The sequence below is a fragment of the Lactuca saligna genome, chromosome 4, assembly GCF_052625555.1.
Source record: "Lactuca saligna cultivar CGN05327 chromosome 4, ASM5262555v1, whole genome shotgun sequence".
Taxonomy (NCBI): Eukaryota; Viridiplantae; Streptophyta; class Magnoliopsida; order Asterales; family Asteraceae; genus Lactuca; species Lactuca saligna.
Window position 1 is genome coordinate 23,796,253 of NC_136420.1, and position 9,166 is coordinate 23,805,418.

The 9,166-nt window shown below is 36.0% G+C and overlaps 1 non-coding gene across 1 annotated transcript; it reads left to right on the top strand.

Moving 5' to 3' along the window:
- The first annotated feature begins 6,140 nt into the window (after positions 1-6,140).
- Positions 6,141-6,247, top strand: LOC145044690 (small nucleolar RNA R71). Its single transcript, XR_013681635.1, has one exon. It is a non-coding gene; the product is annotated as a small nucleolar RNA R71 (small nucleolar RNA).
- The last annotated feature ends 2,919 nt before the right edge of the window (positions 6,248-9,166 follow it).

Below are 9,166 nucleotides of genomic sequence, written 5' to 3' on the forward strand. Positions count from 1 at the left end.
ATAATAGAACTATCAGGCCTTGAACTACCTGTCTTTCTTCCCAAGAATCGCACAAGCATATAAGGAATGTCACAAAAAAACCTGGATGTAAAGATGCTCCAAAGATAGAAAAATATTCTAAATAGGCACCTTATCCCGGTGATGTTTATGGTTGATTAAGAAAGTAACAAGACGATGCAAAAACCAGTAAATAGGAGACCGGATTTGTCCTCCTGAAGCATCATGAGAATTATACTCGTGATTCGTAATGTTCCTCCAAAACTGGAAATCTATAACTCTCGAGGGGAAGTCCCGAACATAGCCTTGTAAAAATAAAAAAAAACTGAGGTGATTGCGTCTCTTGTTCAATATAAAGACCCATTCGCCATGCAAACTCCCTAAGGCTACACTCACGGTACACACCTCCAACCTAAACGCAAGAGCCTGATTGTAGTTAGGATCGGTGGTTTTATCTTCAAAGTTCACGGTACCAAAGAACTCCACGGATAACTCCCGATAAACTTGTTCTTATATAGAGAAAATGTTCCGTCACCTATTACATGGGAATGAAAATCAATCCCCCACAAATATTTTAGACCAATGCCTTTCTTAATCTACAACCATTCCTACCCCACGTAGACATGCCTAATCTATAATAGGAGCAATTGCAAACTCCTAGTTGTACAACCACCCTAAAAGGTTCATATAATTATTTAGCATTGCTTGAGAGATGTTTTGAGGGAAACGATAGAGTAGATGAATACTTAACACATCAATGGGATCTTGCTCTTGTGGAACTGCTCTTTGAGGACCCATTATTCTTGAAAATAACAAATAGCAAAAAACCAAACAAACAGCAAGTAGTTAATTTGTAAATACAAAACAGAATTCTGGTCGCCCAGATTCCACATCGTGGTTTTCTAATCTATGTTGTGGACTTGGTTCGTGATGTGATTCCATATCGGTCCACGTAGGTGTCGAACGAACTGAAATTTTTACTTGGGGTTTGTCTATGTTTTGTATCTAAGGCCTTATATCATACACATTCGAAAATTAACAACCAATTGACTCAATTTTGGGTATTTCAACTCCTAGAATAACCCTAGCCTCTTAATGCATAAAATAGAAGAAATTAACAAGAACATAAAATGTAAAACTTACCAAATGTTGTTATAAGATAATTAAACAAGAAATTGTGGAGGAAAGTTCAAAAAAATCGGGAGTGGGGCTGCTATCTTCTTTGTTTGTGCATTTGAGTGGTAGGGGTTGGTCAAAGCATAAGTATTCTATACTGCCCCCCCCCCCCCCCCCCCCGGGATGAATTTTTAAAGTCCACGAAATGGATTTTGATTTCACATCGTGGAGTTCCTAGATAGGCCAAGTATCATCAGGCCAAATCAATTGAACACGAGGTGGCTGTTGGGCCACGATGTGTTGTTGAAGTTAAAATGCGAAAAATTCCATTTTTCCTTAAAAACTTCAATAAAAATTTACCACTCATTTGATTTTTACAATTTTCTAAAATAATTAAGGTGACTTGATGATTAAAAAGTTTAATATCCTAAAGTTCAATTAAAATGCAAAAACGAAAAGAAAATCGCAAACCAAGCTTGGGTTGCCTCCTTAGAAGCATTTCATTTTGTTGGAGTCATGAGTCGGACTCCATACCGCCTCACATTGAATATGTAGGAGCATCTGTAACGCCCGCAGATCCGGGCTAGTCAATTTAAAGGCAATAGGGGTCAAAAACAACTTTTCGACAAAAGATTATTTAGAATAAATAATCTTAACCAAGTTGTAGAATATGTCACAAGGTTTCCGTACATATAAATAACGCCGAAATCCGAGTTACAACGAAGAAGTTATGACCCATCGAAGTTTCGCGTCGGAACCGGCACGGCGTCGGGAAGCGTAAATAGTAAATTTATGATAGAGAGAGATTTAGCCTTAGCGCTCTAAAAGAAAGTCGTAGAATATGTTAAACTAAGAACATCGATAAAAAGAACGCCCAAATCTGACTTCGTATGAAGAAGTTATGATTTTTCGAAGTTTCGGATTAGCGGTGTACAGCCCGAAATTCGAATTTTAGATCGATTGATTTTTAGCCGATACAACCTAAACAAGAATCAAAGATCTCGTTATTAGTAGCATAATGATAAAAAGACAGACGAAAATGGACATCGGATAAAGAAGTTATGAGATTTTAACAGACCAATCCTATCCCGGCCTGTTAAAAATATAACTTTAAAAATAAAGTCAAAATTAGCCGACGGAGTCTAAACGAAAGTTGTAGAGTACGTCTCCACCTACGTGTGAATATAAAGAACGTCAAAAACGGAGTTCGTATGAACGAGTTACAAATTATAATAGCATATTTACGTATTAAAATAAAGTATAAATCATGTATACGTACACATATATATACATATGTATATATCATTAGAAAGGTATTGATGATGCGGTCATTATAAGACTAATGTTGAGTTCTTTCGACATTAGTTTAGTACAAATATCATTAAATCCATTTAAAATAGTATTATAGAGGGGTGTTTAGTTGTTTATATAACTAAAAGGTCATTAAGTAATGATGGAGGGTAGTTTTTGAAAATCCAATTAGTATAAATAAGAGCCTTGGGCTCTCATATTTCTTGCACCATTCTCTTGATTCAAGAGTCTTTCTCTCCTTATCCCCCGAGCATTTCGGTCCCTCGTGATTCGACTTCTCTTTCTGTAGTTTTAGTATAGTAAGGTGAGCGCTGAAGCGCTCCACGAATCTTTCTTAGAAAGATTCAGCGACGAAGTTCTCCCCCTGCAGAGCCCAACTCCTAGCTAAAATCCCCTTGAAAGTAAGTTATGCTTACCCTATTTTAAATATAGTTTATATTTAAAATTAGTATTGTTATTATAAATTTATAATAAATATTTGAGCTATTATTATGACTTATATAAGTGTCGTTATAATATCTTTTAACTACTCGCGGTATGGGGAATCTGGTTTAAAGGGCCGCATAGGGTTGTTGGATTTCAGAAGTGCTATACGCCAAAATGGTCCTGCCCTCCGGTGTTTTATGTCTGGCCCCTGTCTGTACATAGTAGTTGGAAAGTATTGTTTAAACGCTTATATAATAATAATAATAATAAGACTAATAATTAGTGACGGTAATATTAGACTAAAATCTAGTGGTGATAATATTAGGTTTCGAAGCGCTGTCCGAGTACCGAGTCACCACCTTCTCAGGTGAGTGCATAGTCCCTTTCATCTTACACATAGATATGAAGTATTTTATATAAACTACATGCTATGTGTGCATATTATCTGAATACTTGTTGTCTATGCTGGATGAACGTTTTATACATGTTTTAAAGGATTTAAACTGTATACGTATTTTATATATACGAATATGTTGGGTATGATGATGGGTAGATAAATGATGAGAGATAGAAGATGATGTGAGTATACATTGGCAGCTATAGACTTAGTGCCTATGGGACAAACACCGGTAGCTATGGACTTAGTACCTGTTAGACGTTGGTAGCTATGGATTTAGTACCTGTTGAACATTGGTAGCTATGGACTTAGTACCTATTAGATAAAGACTGGTAGCTATGGATTTAGTACCCGATGAATAGACTATAGCAGCTATGGAATTAGTGCTTTATGAACGAGCATTGGCAGCTATGGATTTAGTGTCAGTCCTATAACCCTGGAGGTAAGGGACTTCGGAATAAATGAATGCAGGATAGATGACTCTTAGGTTAAATCCTTAAAGAGTAAACAAGATAATGGGGATGGGTAATTGGGTTGATTGTTTGATTGAACATAGTAATTATATTATTGTGGGTTGAAAACCCTATGTACTCACCAGGTTTCCCAACCTGACCCACTCAGTTTATGTATATCACAGGTGACGAAGTGAAGTGACATTACACTGAGAGATTTAAAAGAGATGTAGATCACTAGTGTAAATCATTGTAAGTTCTGTTTATGCTTATGTTTCGGTATTAACGATGACATCCCAAACATTTTAAAATGAAATAAATACGTTTCTTCGAAAATGTTTTAATAACGTATTTACCATGTTTTTCTGGGAACAAATTCTGCAACCTTTTTATAAAATGAAGTACTCTGATTTTTATAAAGCATAAACAAAAATCGGTCTTTTCTGGCCGTGATTTTGGGGATGTCACAGCATCCATCACCAATTACATCTTTTGATCATTCCATTTTTCTTATAAACCTGAACGCGATGAAGATAAGCCTTTTTAGAGTTCTTCCTTTTACCTTTAGCATCCCCTTCTTCAAGCTTTCTTTTTAACCCTTTATTTACCATAAGTTTATTTCCCGTTTTTTCTTCATTCCTTAGCTAGATAGGTATCATCTTCTTGTCTAAAGTTAGTCTCTTTTCTTTGGAAGTATCATTGTCCTCATCACTTGATACTAAGTCTTCTTCATTCTCCTTACTCATCCAAGATGTCAGAGTTTTATAAGCGATTACTTCAAGGACTGTTAGAATGGATGCTCTCGACTATGTATGATTCACTTGTTAGATCTCTTCTCCATAAGATTTTTCAAGTCTTGAAGTTCATTTTCTTCATTAATGTTAAAGACTTCACCTTAAGCATCATTATTTTTAAAACCATCTTCCACTCCAAAGGTAACTTCTTCATCTCCAACTCTCAAAGTAAGTTTAGATTCACAAATGTCAACCAAGGCTCTAGTAGTATTTAGTAAAGGGCGACCAAGAATTATTGGGACATTGGAGTCTTCCTTCATATCTAAAACTACAAAATCAATTGGAAAAAAAATTTCCCAATATTTACCAAGATATCATCCACTATGCCTCGAGGATGAGTCACTGAATGATTAGCCATGTGAATCGTCAATCTTGTAGCCTTCAAATCTGGAAGATTTAACTTTTGATAGAACAAGTAAGGCATTAAATTTATGCTTTACCCCGAATCGGCCAAACCATACATCTTCATGTTATTTCCAATTCACACAAATGAGTGAGGCATTCAGGATCTCCCATTTTATTTGCTATCTCACCCATTATCACTTTTGAACTCTGCTCACTAAGGATCACCTTGGTATTCTATCCACTTGTTAGTGGGTATCGATAAAAGGATTCTTTATTGGAATACCCTTTACTTGCTTCATGAATTTCAAATGTTCCTGCTCCAATGGATGAAGTCTTGCCCGAGACGGAAAGGGTAAAGGAGGATGATAAGCTTGTGTATCATCAGCAAAAGTTTTCTAATCAGACCCACCCCAATTCGTGAGGTTTGGATGCTCATGTTGTGGGTTTGATGTTTTAACAACATTATTTTCTTCGATCTTTGATTTCTTCGGCTTTGGTCTGGCCTGATGTGGCTCGACTCTAAGGGCTTCTAGGAACTCAGAGATGATATCCGCTTTTCAGTTTCGATCACCATAACATGTGATTGAGGCTTTTTGTCGAGAATTTTTGGAGATAGTCACTCATTAACCAAAGTGGTTAACTGTCCAAGTTGATCTTCGATGTTTTAGATCGATTCTTGATGATTTCTTAGCAATTCTTGCTGGTCCCTCATAAGATTTTGATGGTCTCTTATCACCACATCAGTCTCATAATGTCTTTTCTCTGAAGCCTCCATGAACCTTGCTAGCATGGATTACAAATCAACCTTCTTTTCAGGTGGTGGTTGCTCTTTCTGATAAAAGCCTCGGCTAGTTTGCCTATACTTTTCTTCTTTTTTCTTTTTTTTACTCATCATATGGCAGCTACTCTTTCTTTAACTTCCTCCAATCATCTTCATATTTGTCTCCACTTGAGTAGCAAACTTGAACCTTCTTATTTCCACTTTTATCCAAATGGAAATCTTTGGTCAAATGTGGATCGTTGCATCTTTCACAACCAACTCTGATAAAATAAATAGATTGGTCCATTTTATCATTCTTCAGTAGCTAGAACAGCAACCATATATTTAGAAGTGCCACCCACAATTCCTTTGCTCCATCATGTCTCAGATTGTGATATTCACGCGAATGCTTGGAGAATTCTTCAATTAATTCATTGATCTCACCGAGATTTTTCTTAGTTAAAAGTTATTAAGAGTCAAGTATTTTCCTTGTCGTGAAATTAAATCCATCTTAAAATATTGATACTTCTTGTTGCTTATTCGAATCATTTTAGGGACAATTTCTTATCAAGCCTTTGTATCTCTCCCATGCCTCTTAGAGTGACTCGCCCGATTGTTACTTGAAATTTGCTATGGATTTCCTGAGTTTAGGAACCTTGGAAGGTGCACAAACGTGTTCTAAAAATTGCTCGCATATTTGTGCCCAAGTAGTAATTGCACCGAGTGGTAGTGCCTTCAACCAATCTTTAGTTGCACCCTTAAAGGTCACATGAAACATTTGGAACATTCGGGATGTTGAAGTAATCTTCTATGTCATTGACTTCATCCAGATGCATATAAGCATCTTCATGATCTTTCCCATAAAATAGGACTTCCTTAAGTGCGGAAATAATACGTCCCTTCAGCTCGGAGGTTGCAGTGGTAGGAATTGCAGGTTGGATGAGACAAGGACCAGTTTCCTCTTGGATTCTTTTCTTGTATGCCTCCATGGACATGTCGGAAATGTTTTCCATATCGTCTTTCGGATAGTATTCAGGTTCACTTGTTTTGAATTCGAATTCAGGTTCAGTCTCGTAATCGGAATCTTGTTGATTAAGATTTTGCTCAGCGCTTTCAAAATTGTTTTCGTCCTTCTTTTGATTGCATGACTCTCCTATATTCTTCCCTTTCTTCTTTCCAAAAACTGATTTAAGATCTTTTAAAGGCGACTTCTTTGGTGGTTGGTTTTCTCCTACGTTCTTATCTGTCTTTGTGTGAAGGGCTGACTCTGGATCTTCAAGCGGTGGTATCAAATGTGTGTTGGGTCCACGGGTCATGTAATAATGGAAAAAAATAAAAATAACAACGTAAAATTAAACAAAAACTAATTTAAAACGCCTACGGACTGTTCACCATGACGTGGTAAACAGTACCACGTTGTGTTATCACAGTAAAACTAAGTAGAAACGAATAACGAAAGAAAACGTAAGCTACTGAGCTCACGTCGTGAACTTAAGGTTCACATTGTGAGTTCAGTTCTGTAATAAAAACTAATGCAAAAATTAACTTTTTGCAGGTTTTACCAAACAAAAAGGATCGATTAACCTAAAGCAAATAAATTCCTAAACCAATTAGCCGTTCCGCGACAACGGCGCCAAAAAACTTGATATGGTGGAAATTATACATATCTAGCTTTAAATTTATAACCTAACGAACTTAACTAGCTAGAATGCACCTAGGTAGTGTTCCTAATCGAATTATTGAATAGTTTAGGTAATTCGGTTTTTGATCACATAGAACGGTATTTAATCAATAAAATAACTACTAAAAGCTAAACAAAGAAAAATAACTAAAATGGGGGGTTTTTTTTATCTGATTTTACAGGTTCAGTAAAACTTAAGCACTCAACTAAAAATGATTGCAATTAATATGTTAAAAACACTTTCTTTTAGTTTCGAATCCACTTTTTCCTATGGTTAGTTCTTATTTATGGTCATACACAAGCATAACACAGAATTAGTTATTCATTATGGATGGGCTATGTAAGATTTAGATAAGCAAACACAATCATGGTCACAATTATGTTCTCCAGCACAACTAAATTTGTTACTTTTATTACTTGTCTAAGATTTGGTCGATCCTAGATCTAGCAATTTAATGGTTAGTAAATCACTAGGTAATCAAGTTCATGTAATTTAGTGGTCACTAAGCTACACTACACTTGAAATTAAGCAACAAAGTTACAAACTTTATGTAACGCCCGTACATCCGGGCTAGTCAATTTTAAGATAATAGGGGTCGAAAAAGAATTTTTGACAAAAGATTATTGAGAATAAATAATATTAACCAAGTTTTAGAATATGTCTCGAGGGTTCCGTACATATAAAGAACGCCGAAATCCGAGTTATAACGAAGAAGTTATGGTCCGTCGAAGTTTTACGCCAAAACCGGCACGACACCGGGAGACGTAAATAGTGAATTTACGATGGATGACTTTTTAGTCTTAGCGATATAAAAAAAAGTTGTTGTATATGTTAAACCAAGAACATACAAAAAAAAAGCCCAAATCTGACTTCGTATGAGGAAGTTATGAATTTTCTAAGATTTGGCTTAGTAGTGCACAGCCCGAAATTCGAATATTAGATCAACCGGTTTTTGGACTACGTGACCTAAATGAGAATTGAATATCTCATTAATAGGAACTCAACGGTAAAAAGACAGACAAAAACAGAGTCCGTATGTAGAAGTTATGAATTTTATGTGGACATTTAACAGTATAATCTCCATGTACTGTTAAATTTAAGATCGGTTGAGAATTAGCCGATGGAGTCAAAATGAAAGTTGTAGATCTTATTTTTACCTACGCGTGGATATAAATAACGTCAAAAACAGAGCCCGTATGTGAAAGTTACAGATTTTAGAAGTCAGAAGTGTGCTGTGCGAAAATGGGTGACGTGGCACAACCACGGACTATTCTAGACAGTCCAGTGGAACACTAGCAGGCTCGCAACTTATAAGTTTTTTTAACGATGTGTTCACCGGTGTACTCTAAAAACCCATTGACATTCATTGCGAGTGGACTCTCCAAATCGATACCGCCAATAAACGAGATAACCCTAACAGCTGTGCACGAAAGACAATACCGGCAACTGCACCTCATTGAGAATGTCACAATTCTAGCAGATGCGCCTAAGTGATAGAACTAGCAACTGTGTCATTAACAATGATGGACTTCGTACCCATTCCTAAGGATAATCCTTAGGAATGAATGAATGAGAAATAGTTGATTCTTAGGGTAGATCCTTAAGAGTATAGAAGATAATGGGGATGGGTAATTGGGTTAATTGTTTGATGATTAAACATAATAATTATATTATTGTGGATTGAAAACCCTATGTACTCACCAGGTTTCCCAACCTAACCCACTCAATTTATTTATATCACATGTGTTAACATGAAGTCACATTACACTGAGAGATTAAGGAGATATAAATCACTATTGATAACGAATGTATTGTGTTTATGTTTCTGTATTGACGATGACACCCCAAATGTTTTAAAATGAATAAAAATACTTTTTTCGGAAATG